This window comes from Theobroma cacao, chromosome 4 (assembly GCF_053813885.1).
Source record: "Theobroma cacao isolate CCN51 chromosome 4, ASM5381388v1, whole genome shotgun sequence".
In the NCBI taxonomy this organism is placed as follows: Eukaryota; Viridiplantae; Streptophyta; class Magnoliopsida; order Malvales; family Malvaceae; genus Theobroma; species Theobroma cacao.
Window position 1 is genome coordinate 20,681,083 of NC_142642.1, and position 15,784 is coordinate 20,696,866.

Here is a 15,784-nt window from a genome sequence, read left to right on the forward strand (position 1 = left end):
TAGTCGGATAAGTTGCATATCATATCATGCATATACATCGAGCCTGAATTGATTTTATAATGGTCAAGCATTAATGTGATGAATTATGTATTGTACATTGTGGATAGGTGGTGAGTAAATTACACTGGTAAAAGTACAGAGATTGTACTTGAAGACTGGGACTAGGAGTATTTCTACTCCTGATACTGTGAGTAACCTTACTATCGTCTTATTTATCTAAAGTGGTTTTTATCCGATTTTATGATTTTATGAAAAATGGGTTTAAATGGTAAACCTTTATGTTTATAAACAAAATGTATTTAAATGAAAAGATTTTATAAATTGTCTTGAAATTTAATGATGATTTTGAAAATAGAGTAATTGGAGACTCCTGATGTGTTGTAAATTTATGATTTGAATTGATGGCTTATGTTAATGTGTTGGCATGACTGGCTGGGTTGTGTTTTTGGTGAGCTGTATGAATTGTTCTGTTTTACATTTACAAGCTGGATAGTATTATATTAGTCATGTCATGCTGTCAAAATTTTGTTGTATGGTGGATTTAACCTGCTGCAGGGGGCGAGTTTTCTGTGGACTAGCCTATTAGAGGGGCACAAAATCTCGATATATTTTACCTCGGTTGGAGAGGCGAGTAAGGTAACTCCAAGGTATAACTTTAGAGTTCACTTCACGCCAAACCACCTTGTGATGATGAACTCAGCCAACGCCAAGGAATGGTTGTGTTTTCTAAATAAAAACATGATTTATGCGTACATAACTTTTAATAGCCTTGGCGGACTCGGTTGGGATAGCCCTCGATCAAGGCATCCCAGATAACTGGGTATGAAAATGATTTTTGGCAAGAGCCAAAGTTTTAAGAAATTCATAAGCTATGTTGATTACTCGATTTATATGAATTAATTTTATTTGATTGAAATGAGTTGAAAGGTGATGAATCACAGTTTATTAAACTATTTTATCTGTCTCCATTTACTCTGCTTTAGATATTTTAGATGGTATCTGTTTACTCACTGGGATTATATAATCTCACCACCCTCTTTTCCACCCAGTTCAGGCTCAGTATAAACTGTAGATAGCTGATATCGTCGAAGGCTACAGTTGGCTTTACTTCCTCAAAAACTGTAGGTTTGCAGCCTTTGTTCATTTTTATCATGTGGGGTCCACATGTCACTGTAAATTAAATTTCATACTCTAGTTATCGATACTACTGTATGTAGGAATTTATTTTGCTTTTACGCTGTAAAAATTATTTACGCAGTGTTTTAAAAATATTATTTTATGAGAAAATTGAGTATTTTATTCATATATTTTTATTTTATTCTAATAGTAATAATTTCATTTTAAATGAAGGTTTTAGATGTTTAAACTTATTTTTGATTATGAATTATGTATTTTGTACTTGCATACTTCATTTTTAGCGGATTTCGAGATTTTTGAGGAAAAATGACCAAAATGCCCCAGTGAGAAAAAAATTATTTTTCTATTGATTTGATTTGGAAAATGTTTATAATCTCTCAAAACATAATTTTAGTGACTAATACTCACAGGAGAAGCGAGAAAAACTGATGTTAAGCCTTACGAGGTTTCGATTGACATTTCAGGTAAAGAATGTCTATTGGGACGTCGTGGCGGTTGTCACGGGCTCGATGGGAGTTTCGGGTTGTGACAGAGGTGGTCCTAAGAGTAGGAAATGGAGCAAAGGTTGCTACATCGGCTGTGGGGACAGTTACCATACCTTTACCTTTTGGGTTGATCTCAGAATTAAGAGACTATTGTAGATTCGTCCGAGTCTCTTCGTTGGAAGTCGAGTACTCTTTTGTTGTGTATAGACAAACCGATGTAAATTATTAAATTATGTTTAGACAATATATGTACTCTTTGATTGGTATGCCGCTATGAAATGGCAATGTTTAGTATTATTTTGATTCAAAGTTATAAAATGTGACTTAGCAACTTTTAATGGAATGGTGAAAAGGTTATATTCATAGGCTGGCTTGGGCTTAGTGGACTACGTCCATTGGGCTTATGCACCGGTCATGGCCCGAAATTTGGGTCGTGACAAGATCATTGGAAGAGAAGACATTTGCATAGAGCGTATACCCACTGAGGATAATATTGCTGATCCTCTTATTAAAGCATTGTCCCAATAGAAGCATAATCGTCATGTTGAGAACATTGGTATTGATACATAGGCGATTGGCTTTAGTGCTAGTGGGAGATTGTTAATATAAGCCCTACAAGCCAATCTGTGATTGTATGGGAATTACAATTTTGAGATATTCATGTATGACATTTTGTTATTCATAATAACATTGAGGTAGCTCTTTATCCACAAGTTTGTAATTTAATTACTTATGTAGATAAAGCCCATGGAATTATATATGCCTTGTAAAGGAATTGTATTGGGTTACAATTATGAGATCCTTATGCATTAAAGCATTGTTCCTAAAAGTTCCTAATCATTGTATTATTGAGACAGGGCATCAATAATGCTCAAAGATTGGCACATGTTATGTTCCTTACTTGTGAAGTAAGCAATCGTTCTCATAGGTTGAAGTATAGAGATAATTAGAACTAGCATGTGGGTGCTTGCCATGGGAGAGTGAGTTCATTGAACATGACCCACCATGAGAAGTGCATTTGCTACCTCACTCAAGTGTCAATGCAATACTTCTCATGTGTCAGTTGTGTAACTACTCCCTAGACTTGAGACACTAGGTTGTTTTGTATGTGGAATACTATGCTTTGATTTCATTCTTATGGGCGCCTAATCAAGGATGCCAAAACAGGATGTTTTTGAGTATAATATGAAGCATATGAAGGTAAATGAGTGGTCAAGATAGGAATCATCACCCCAAGTGATTCAAGGGGAAATATCTCATTAGTTCTTGGTTGACATTAGCTTAATCAAATCCTTGGCCAAGGTGATTAGGAGATTATGAAATGAGTTTCATAAGTCTCCATAAAGCTAATGATCTAACTACAAGAACAAATATGGAGATCAATAAGAGTAGGCACTGCACCAAGCTCTTATCATCTTTGGGATATATGATGAGGGAATGAATTACACTGAAAAACTGTACACTAAAAGGTTGTCAAAGAATCCTTTGACTCTCCTAACAATTGGGTGGCCATGATGCATTGCTAGATGCCAATTATGGTGTATAGAATTGAATTAGTTAATTTAAACTTGAATATGATTCATTTAAATTAATTAATTAATAATATTATAATTCAATTCCATTGCCAACATGTTAGGAACCGAATGGGTCACACACAAAGGTTGCAATTTGGATTAAATTGAGAGTTTGATGATTTAAGTTAGACTTAAATCAAATTCTAGGTTTTAACTACTAAGGACCTGATTAAAAGAGTTTAATTAGGTATTGGTTAAATATTATAATTGTTATAATATCAAGGACTTATTTTGCAAAGTTTAAGAAGTTAAACCTAGATATAAATATCACGTTAGAGCCAATTTTTTTTAAGGAGAAGGAAACAAAGAAAAAAAAGGGGATTTTCTCTTGAGTGCTGCCACTCTTGAGAAGTTTATTTTCTTTTGAAAACTTCTCCTTTGATTCTTTTCTGGAAATCAAAGAAGAAAAGAGGACAAATCGTTGTCCACTTGCTAGCACAAGGCCGTGGCATAAAGCTCTCTCCTTGAGAAGGATCCATTGCAATCGTGTGTACATCATTGGAAGCCAAGCGATTGAGTGGCTGGGATTCTTTCACGCACAAGGTGTTCATGTTTTGTCACTCAAAGGAATCCATTTGATTACGATATCATTTAGAAAGGTAAAACTTTTTATTTTATTTTATGTGGTGCTTAACTTTGCATTAAACAACCAAGATGATCTAAAGGTAGGAGGCATGTTTTTTATTTTATGTTAATTTTTTTTATTCCTCTGCATTGATGCTCTAATCATGCAGTTCCTAGCAAGATTGACTATAAGTTCTATATAGTTGACTATAACTGCTTGTTCTTCACTTTTTAGAATTTTTAAAATCCAATTCACCCCTTTCTTAAATATTATTATCACTTATTTATTAAGCTAACGTTTTATAGCAATTGATATAAGAGCTTTGGTCTCAAATTTACAGATTTAAACACTCTGAGTAAAGATCCTTGTTAGCTTTAAGAGGCAAAATGAGATGAGGAATCAAATGTGTTAGAGCACGGAAAAGCAACTTGAAGATTGGATACTTTCTAGATACACAAAATTAAATTGGGTGACTTCTTTTTCAAAAATCTTTTTGTGCTTTTGAATTTAAGAATTTTGTTTACAATTTCTTGAGATTGATTAGGTAGCTTGGTTTCTAAAAATTGTTTGCCTTTTTGATTGAGAATTTTGGTTGCCTACTCTTGCTTGAATATTAAGTGCATAATTCTTCCTTGAGCTTTATTGACAAACCTTGATTATAAAAAACTAATTTAAATGTGATAAAAGTTACAAATTGCATAATCTTAAAGAAAACATGAACCTATGAGACTAAAACTATGCACTTACATTGAACTTGAATATGTCATCATTTTTATTATTGATTTGCTTGCTTGATTGTGGAAAATTGTTTTGATAGAATTCCCACATGTTTTGTGATATTTATTACATATTATTTCTTTGAGGAAAAATAATTTTTAGGTATTATTTTTAAGCTTAAAAGGTTCGAAGTTGATGACATTTGAAGTGGCTAATGTGATTAATAGATTGATTTGCATAATTGCTTATTCTAGTAGTCTAAACAAGGAAAATAGAGTTTAAAGAGTTGACTATTTTATTTCCTTGTGTCAATGATAATTTTTCCATTTGAACAATCTTGATTTGCATTTTAGTACTTGCTTGAATAGTTGAAATTGGTTAAATTTGAGCATGATAAGAATTGACTACTTGAATTGGTATCTTATATGAGAAATACTTGTCATCCTTGACCTTATAATGATTTATGAACAAGTTTGTTGCATAATGGAAATACTTTTAACTTGTTCTCATTGGATGTGTATGTTTACTTGCAATTTTGAATGATCGTAAAGGCATTAGTGGTACGTAATTGCACATAATTTAGAAATGACCCTTTACAAGCATAAACATGATTCATTATGCTCATTACACATTTTGTAAATCATTTAAGGCATAATGGAACAAGATTGAATGACATTATGCTCATACTTTTACATAAAGTATGTCCAACTTAAATCATGTATGCTTTAAGGACAAATTTTGAAAAGAGAAACTAAATGACCTGTCTTGCAAAATTGTTTTCTTTGTGTTTGAAATTGATTTATTATCTCTTTGATTTTGATTGAATGAGCAAAGTTGATTTGATGCATGTAAAACTTGAAAAAGTGTGTCTTATGTTGAAAATGCTACTATAACTTGTCAATGATGAAAATGAATGTATGAGTAAATGCTTAAATTTATTAATTTTATTATTACTCATGTGCTTGCATAGATAACTTTATTTCTTAAGAATTTGAATGCTCAAATGCTTAGTCTAAGAGTGAATTCTTGAATATGCTTCATGTTTGTGCTTAATTGATTGTTTCAAAATTGATTTCTTGATTACGCATATAGATGTTGTAATGACCTCTATTCTGATCGTTACTGATGTTTCAGACTTGCGAGTAAACCCACTAAATCCCGAACAAGTCTAATTTAAGATTCATGTTAATTAAATCAAATATACTTTTATGTATACAATCGACTAGTGATAACGATACTATCGTTTACTCAATCCAGATAAACATTGGTAATCAATACTTCACTACTAGATGAAAATATCCAAATGTCGATAAACTTCCAACAATTTAACACTGCACTTAATGTTCATTACACAACCACAAAGTTTTTAGCAAATACATAACCTTTAGATTAACAAATTTTTTTTACAAGTCTAGCTATTTACACAACACGACCTCTATAAGAGATGCCATTACCTATGTTGTAGCAAGTCTCGATGTGTTGCGCAATGCACTTGAGCTGATTACTTATTTGCAAAAGGAAATAAGGGGTGAGTTTCACAGAATCAATGATCATCAACTCCGTGAGTAGGGTGTAGATGGGAAACAAGCATGAAGTAGAAGATTTGAATATTAAAACATAAGAGTATGCAAAAATTAAATGAAGCAGCTGCGCCTTACTTGTAAAACCAAGAATTTAGTGTAATATAATCGTTCAAATCAAGTATCGAAACCAATACAGGTAAAGAGTTCTATCGTCAAAATCATTTAACCACTTTACTTAAGCAAATCAGTGTAAACATGCAAGCTCCTGTAAAATCAAGCATTATCAAAGCTCATATGCAATGTCGTAAATCATCTTGTACACGAGGGGTTAAATCCAACGTCATTGTATAAATGGGAGAGCTACGAAAAATCTTATAGTTCTCACCATGCGTATAAATACAAGTTTGAAAACCCAAAGAGATATCCCTATTGAGTAGGTAATAAAAATAAGAACTCATAGACCCGTTTTCACGTAATAACATTCGGGAGCTTTGCTCTACCGATCCCTACAGCCATGGAAGTCTTGATGATGTTGGTCGACATCGGAGAAATCAAGCGGTTGCAATCGTGTATATCACTAGTGGCCTAGCCACGTATATATATATCATAGGCCGTGGCCCCCGCCATGCCCAACAGCTCGTCAACGACCCAAAGATTTTCTAGCTAGAGCTCACTTGTGCACAAAGGTTACACTATCTCGATGTGACATTCGGCCTACTCGTGAATCTCCCGATTTGGCAAAACCATTTAAAAATTAAGTTAAGTTCTCAAAAGCTTATTTCAAAACCATTTTCGAAACATTCAACATCATAACATGATGAAATCCTTATAAGACTTTATAACATAAAACCTTTGCATGAGTTTGAAACATCAATCTGCATGGTGAATATATGTTTTATTCATGAAGGCACACCACACAAACTATAAGGCATATTTTGATAGAAATCGTGTTAAAAAACTTGTTTCTCAGTTTAAAAACCCCTTTACGTATATAGCTTATATATATATATATTCAAAACACTTTCAAGCATTTAAGCATCCACAAAATACCTAGGATTTCTATCAGCTCATGCTTTCCATAAATTTGCATTTAAAGTAAATCAACACGTATATATATATATATTCATAGTTATGGGAATTTTAAAATGGGCACCCCCTACTCACCGTACAATAGCGGGATACTATGTTGATATTGACTCAGATGCGTATCTAGCTAATTCTACTTGCAGGTCACCCGTTACCTTGTCCAGCATGCCACCACCGCACACTTTCTCTACTTATATGCTTTTTAGAAACCATTCAAACCCAATACTCTTAATTGTGCTCATACATGGGCGGCACATAAATCAATAATTCTTTAACCAAAATTTATAGTTTTCATCAATATTATCCACAATCATTTAACATACAATCCACACACTTTCAACCAACTATAGCTAACACAATATACTATACGTTGCACGCTCACCTTTCGATTTTAGCTTGAATTCCACACACAAAGTTTACAATTTTCTCACATCCATGGTCACCATTGCTGCCACAAGCACAAACAATTAGCACACATCTCATATATCCTTTCTACTTGTGATTTCAAGACTAAAATACTTACCCATTGCTCATTTAACTCAAAAATCACCATGCATTCCAAGATCTACCTACATGCATGCCTCGGGTCCTTTGAATCTTTGTAGATTCTTGCTGCCATAAACAAAATCTCACATTATAATTAGTTCAAAGGACTTACATTCAAACAAAAGGATGGGTTTTACCTTCCTTACCTTGGAGTATTTAAGCCAAACCACCAAGCTCTCCTTAGACTTCAACAATGACGTGTGGATGAGAGGAAAAACCTCTCAGTTTCTCTAGCTTCTCCAAGCTTAATCTTCCTTCCTCTTTTTTTTTCCTTTTTCTTTCTTCTCCGTTCTTTTTTTACTTTGTTATGACCGGACCTCTCGAGGCAAAAGCCTTGAAAATGACTTTTACTTTCCCATTTTGCCCAGACATGGGCAGATTGCCCAAAGTCACATTCTTTTCCATTATTTTCTTTTCTTTTCTCTTTACTTTTCTTGCATGGGCGGATTGCCCAAAGCTTGATGACTTTTTGGCATACTTCCTTTATCTTTTATGTGGTTAAAATCACAAGGCAAAAGCTTCTGAAACCTTTCCACCCGCCACTTCGCTTTCCCATTTTTTTTTCTTTTCTTGATTTCTTTATTCCATGTACCTCATTCACTTTATATTTTATTTTTGTCACTTTTTGACCCATTCAAATCACATGCAATCCACTTTCTTCTTTCTTCATTTGACCACCAATGTACCAATCACATTACATGTACATAAATTTTAGTCTTATTATTTTTCTCTTTTACTTAACATGGTGGGGGTCCCATATGTTCCCCACTAACTTTTTTTTTTTATATTATGATTTGCATGTAATAGTAAATCCACATGTATATTTTCATATCCCACATAAAATAACTTTCCTTGGTTAGTAAGTGTCCATTTAACTTTAAATATTGAATTTGCACATAATTCCTCAAACTTTTTCCTATTTACAATGTGACCCTCCAAACTTTCATCCTTTACAATTGGTCCTTCCAACATTCTTTACTTCCAATTTTTTTCTACCTTCCTTCCTTTACACGTGTACAAACAAAATATAAAATTTACACCTCACCAAGGTATCACCATAATATTTAAATATTTACTTACCCTCTCTTGCTCTATTTAATAAAGACATGTGGGCAACTCTAACGCCCTTTTTCCTTCAAAATTCTTTCTTACTTTTTCTCTCTCACTTAGATTAGTTATATAATCCTCCTTCATGACTAATTTCAACAATAGATAAAATATTAATATTTTAATATTATTTTATTCTAAAATATTCTTTTCACTCGTTACCACTCTTGGGCATTTTTATTTATGTCAATTGACCCTTTGTCTCATCGTTAGGGTCTTATTAGCTTTTGTACGAGGGTACGTGTCACGACCCGAAACTCCCCTCGAGCCCGTGACAATCGTCGCGATGCCCCGATGGACATTCACTACTTGAAATGCCAACCGAAACCCTGCAAGGCTTAATATCAGTTTCTCTTTTCCCCGGTGAGTAACCATTGCCAAATATCCTGTTCAAAAAGGATTTAAGCTATTTCCAACTTAAATCAAATAAAATAAACATTTTCGTCTCACAAGGGCATTTTGGTAATTTTTCACTAAAAATTTTAAAATCAGCTAAAAAGGTAGTAAGCAAGTACAAATTACATAATTCGCAATCAAAATTAAGTTTAAGCATCTAAAACCTTTATTTAAAATAAAATTATAATTATTTGGATATAATAAGAAGTTAAAACAAAATATTCAATGAAATATTTTACTTTCTTATAAAACAGTAATTTTTGAGTTATACTTAAATACTTTTTGTAACATAGAGGCAGAATAAATTCATTCATACTGTAACGCAATAAACTAGAGTATTTAAATTAATTTAAATTTATAATATCAAGTGGGCCTAAAAATAACTAGAAGTAAGGAAAACTGTGAACTTACAGTTTTGAGGACGCAAATCCAATGGAAGTCCTCGATGGAATCAGTTATCTACAGTCTACTCGGAGCCTAAAATGGGTGGAAAGGAGGATGGTGAGATTATAAAATCGCAGTGAGTAAACAAACATCATTTAAATCAGCCGAGTAAAAGGAGATAATCAAAATATCCCATCACATCACGTATTTCACAATTTGAAAATTCATCCCAACCTATGCAAACTGTTATTTTCCATTTAATTTCTCATTAAGGCTTATGACTTTCATAAACATTTGGCTCATGCCATCAAATAGTACTTGATGACACCTTGATCAGAGGCGTACACTCGAGCCCACCAAGGCTGTTAAAATTTTGTATACACATAAAACATATTTTTAGTTTGAGAAAAATACAGTCGCTCCTTGGCGTTAGCGGAGTTCATCATCACAAGGTAGTTCGGCGTGACATGAACTCTATCCATACCTCAAGAGATACCCGACGCGCCTCTCTGACCGAGGTACATATATATATCCGAATTTCGTGCCCCTCTAATAGGCTGGTTCACAGAATCCGCCCACTGCAGCAAGCTAAACCCACCATACAATAAAATTCAATAACATGGTATGACAATTATTGTAATTCACAGCCTTTCAAAGCTAAATACACATTTCATATATTTCAATACAAACACCAATTCAACCATTCATGCAAATATCGGCATAAGCTATTCGATTTCAAATCATAAATTTATGACATAACAAGTGGTATCCAATTACTCTATTTTTCAAAATCATTACTCGATTTCAAGACATTTTATAAAATTTTTTCATGTAAATACATTTTGTTTGTAAAACACAAAGATTTACCATTTAAACTCCTTTTCATAAAATTTCACCAAAATCGAATAAAAACATACTTTATATAATTAAAATGATGGTAAGGTTACTCACCTCACAATAACAGGATTTGTACGTCGTTATTGATTCGTATACGCGTACAAGTATTCCTAATTGCCAATCATATACTTTGTTTGACAAGCTTCCACCATAACTTTCCTAGCAATAATTTAAATCCACTATATTTAGTACATCAATTCCACTTCTCTCTCTCATTCTATTATAAATCCACTCACCTAATTCACATCTTCATATGTTTTTACTATAATTAATTGCATCCTTTACTCACGTACTTTTTTAGATTATTAACACCGGTAACTTATTTATGGTATTAAGTGCCTATTTCAACCTTTTAAACAACTTAAATTTACTTCATATCACCAACTAACCAATGTATAATTAAATAAAATAAGCTAGCCTCCATATAGTCCAATTTCACAATAAGCCATGGAGAAGAGTAAAGAATTTTACCCAATTAAGCTAGGTTGGCCTAAGTCTCCACTTTCCTTTTCTTTTGGTCTTTTCTTCCTTTGGTGTTTTTGGACTCTTTTATGATCTCTCCTCAACTTATTTCTATTGGGCCATGCCCATTTTTCTTTCTTGTTGGGCCATGCCCATTTTCCTTTCTTGTTGGGTCATGCCCATTTTCCTTTCTTATTACTTTCTTTTATTTTCTTTTCTTTTCTTTCTTCCATCGTCCAGCAGCCCTTGTTGTCTTTCTTTTTCTTTTCTTCACATGCATAACCGTCCCAATTTCTTCCTCTCTCTCCCTCTCACCACCGGCCACACTTTCTTGCCTTTTATCTTTCAATTTTTCAGCAGCTAAAACTGCTCATATTGGCTTCAAAATCAGCAGCTAAGCTACTCTGTTTTTTCTCAAAAATTCAGTAGCTAAGCTGCTCTTTTCCCTCAAAAAATTGGCAGTCAAAACAACAATAATTAACCACCAAAACAGCACCTTACAACCTTCAAATTCTACTGCAAAAATCTACACTTTTCAGTCCCCAAAACCAACAACAAAGCTGCACTTTTTGACCTCCAAAATCAGCAAAAAAATTACACTTTTCAACCTCCAAAACCAACCCTTAAATGGTTCTCTCTTCCTTCTTGAATGGTAGCAAAAATCGACCCCTCAACTCAGCTCTCTCCCTCCTCTCACTTTCTTTCTCATGCTCGGCTTTCTCTTTATTTTTCTTTCTCTCAGCTCCTTCTTTCTTCCTTTTTTCTTTTGTTTCTCTTTTACTCTCCCTCACAACTGACCTCTCTTCTTCTTTGTCTTCTTTACTTAGCTTACTTAATTATATATATATATTGTCACGACCCGGAACCTCCCTCGGGCCCATGACAACCGTCGTGACGTCCCGATTGCACTCATTACCCGGAATGCCAACAGGAACCCTACAAGGCTTACATATCAGTTTCTTTCCTTTCTTGTGAGCAATCGTTGTTAAACATTCCATTTAAAACAATTACCGGTCGTTTCCGGCTCAAATAAATCCAAAGAAATTTTTTTTAAAAGGATTTATAGACAAATATCACTATTCTAAATATTGATTAAAAAATAGCATTTTTATATAAAACAATATTTATAGAAACACGTGTAAGAAATCTTTTGTAATGTGTAAGTAAAATAAATTCATACATACAAAAATTTACTAAGTTATAATGTACAGTAATGGTTACAATGACAAGTGGCCCAAAATACACCCAGTGTTTGTGCTAGAAACCTACTGTCTGTGTGGTAGAGATGTCAACTGGAATCCTTGACAAAATAGGGTATCTATAAGCTGCCACAGACCTGAAATTTTTGGAAAGGAGGTGGGTGAGATTTTGCAATCCCAATGAGTAAACAGACATTATCATAAATATCTAAAGGCAAGTAAAATGGAGGCAAGTTTAAACAACAAATTACGAAACATTTCATAATGTTTTCAATTTATTTCTTAAACCATAAAATATTTGTAATTTACCAAAACAGTTGTTAAGGCTTATGTCTTTTATTAAAAACAAGGCTCAAGCCAAAACTAATCCTCAGGGATACCTTGGCCGAGGCATCTAACCGAGTCCGTCAAGGTTGTTATAATATTACATGTGAAACACATTTTTATTTTTAAAACAAGCCGTTCCTTGGCGTTGGCCGAGTTACACATTCATGTGGGGGTTCGACGTGAAGTGAGCTTTAATACTACCCCGGGAGTTATCCTCCTCGCCTCTACAATCGGAGTAACTATATAACCGGGTTTACCGTGCCCCTCTAATAGGCAGTCCATGGAAACCCATCACTGCAGTGACTAACCTACCAATTTTAATAAAATTTCGACAGTATAACGTGGCTTTTATTTATTTACCCAGCCTGCATAGTAAAAACAACTTACATAAATTTTCCAATACACTTACAAAATATAACCACATATACTCATATCTCATAAGCCATTCATAGGAAAATATATAATTTTCAAGACAGTTAACAACCTCCAATTACTCAATTTCATAATCAACCCAATATATCTTTATTTGTCACATTTATTTGTAAAACATCAAAAATCCTGTTTTAATCTCGTTTTCATTTCATAAAATACATAAAGAGCATTTAAAAATAAACTCTAGATAATTTACAATAATAATAAGTTTACTCACCGTTTGTACAAACTAAAAGCTTTCTAGGTGCCCCGATAACTACTCGTCGGGTATGATTTCCTTGCCTTTACCGGAAGGCTCTCCTCCTAGACACATTGAAAAAATTTACTCAATTCATCACATTAATGCTAAATCACTATATATTTGACTTAAATCCTATACTAATGCATGGTATGAAATGCAATAGCCAAAAACGGCTTAAACGCGGTATTAACCGATTTTTGGCACTTTACTCGATAAACTGCTAACGCGCTCCATTTTAGCTCTAAATTGTCCCATTCTCTCTCCAACATTTCTAACCATTAATTATCAGCCAATATTCCTCTAAAATCACCAAAATCAGCTCACTTTCTTCCTTGGAAAATTCAGCCAAAAATGGGACATTAACTCGGTAAATTTTCCACTTTGTTTTTCTATCACATTTAACCATTTTTCATCATTTTCTCTTCATTTCCCATAGAATAAAAATCAATTCATCATCATTGTACATCATTGAACATTCAGCCAAGAGTGGGTATTGTGGAAATTTCATGCTTTCTTGCCCAATTTAATTTCTATACACATTTAACTAACTAAAACTACCAATTTAACTAAAAATCAAAACCTAAAAATTCCAAAATCTCTATCCTAGAATTTCGTCCAGCCCTTGATATCACTTTTTGATGTCTCTCCTCAAGCATGCTGAATGGAAATAAAGGCATAGGAAAGGTAGAAATCAAGCTAAAATCGAAAAATCTTACCATTAGACGCGTAAACGAGCGAAAAACGTGAATTCCCCTTTGAATTTTCTTGTTTCTCTTCTGTTTTTCTTTTTTTCTTCCTTTCCTCTCTATTTCCTCTCTTGTTCTTCCTTATGGCCGGCCATCACTTAAAATGGGGTTTAAACGGGCTGACTTTTCATTAAAATAATATTAAACCATTAAAAAATGCCATGTCACTTTCCCATTGGTCAGTTTTTAAAATTTCATCCATTTGTTTCCAAATTTTCACCATACACTTGTCCCACATATCCATAGCTTAGATAAAATTCTCAGACTTATCCAAAGTCTTGGTGGAGTAATTTTTGAAATTTACACTTTTACCCCTGTAAAAGTCAAAAATTACATTTTTGCCCCAAAAATTGAAAAATTGCCCATAGACATATTTTTCATCCCTTATACTCATACCATTCTCCAATTTGTCAAATTTGATCTAAATTCTCTCAAAATCTCAAATTTTGTCCATGGGTGGAAAAATTACGATTTTACCCCTAAACATCAAAATTTTCAATTTTTCCCCAAATGAACCCTCGAACTCCGAACAATCATTTTTAGTCATTCCTTGACTATAAAATGTTAAATTTCATCCTACGATTCCTATTTGAACTAGTTCGAGGTTAAATCAATTCAAGTGTACTGTTAGGTACAATAACGGGTTTCGTCTATTTTTAGGGACTTTCCTAGCATAATAACATGCTACTCAGTGCATGTATGTTATGACATGTATTTATAGGTCGGGTTTTACATATATATTATTCTTTTTTGAATGTTCCACATAGTTCCAACATGACCGGCCCCTCCAAAAATTTTTTCTTCCTTCACTTTTTTACTCCACATGGCCGACCCCCTCCATTTAACCAAGTAAAGAGTCTTTGACTCTTTTTATTGACCACATGGGCGGTTTCCCATGTTGGTCTTCTTATATATATATATATTTATATTTATATACTATTATTACTGTACTATATGTTCATTTTATTTCTCTCATTAATTCCACTACCTATCCTTTAATCTTTATATTTTAAATTCTATCTCTTTGATGCATCTAAAAATTTCAATTTTCATTTATCTTCCTTTCTCTGTGCGTGTACCACTGAAATATAAAAATTGCACCTCAACGTGGTATTACCACAATATTTAAATATTTACTTATCTGCGTTGGTTCAACTTAACAAAACAAGCGTATTTCACTTTCGTCGTTCATTTCTCCAAAAATTCACTTATATTTCTTCTCCCCCACTTGAATCAACCATATGATCCTTCTTCATGACTGATTTCGACATCCGATTAAATATTAATATTTTAATATTATTTTATTAATAAAATATTATTTTATTCTAAAAATTTTATCTTGTCTCCTTGGTACTCAAAATACCTTATTATGCCTCACTTGACTTCCGAATCACCTTTTATCTAATAAATTCTCCTCCGATAAAATTTTATTATTTTATTATTATTTCCTCGCGTGTAAAATATTTATCATAAACTATTCATTTCATCTTTTATCACTTTTAAACATTTTAATTGATCTCAATTTGCATCCGATCAACTTTATTAATCACCGTTTCAAAATATGGGGTATCACAGTACGGGGTGTTACAGATGTGATTAGGATGAACTCATTGAACTTCATAAAAATCATTTTTGGTTCATCTATCATTTTGGTCAAGTCACATGCTCACATGATATTTAATGTTGCTTGACCTAATCAAAATCAAAACTTGACTTGAGCTATGTGTTTTGAATATAAATTTGATTGTCAAGTTTGATCATGACATTTATTGCATTAACATAGTTAAAATATCTCTTGAAAATTTATTTAAATAATTAACTATGTCTTTCATAAGCTTAAATGATTACGTGATCTAAAGATTTTGTATGCATATAACTTGAAATTATAGGTTATCAATTGAATGCATATCTCTTATATCTTAACAATTGGAATTCATTAATATTTGGATGTTTACTTTTA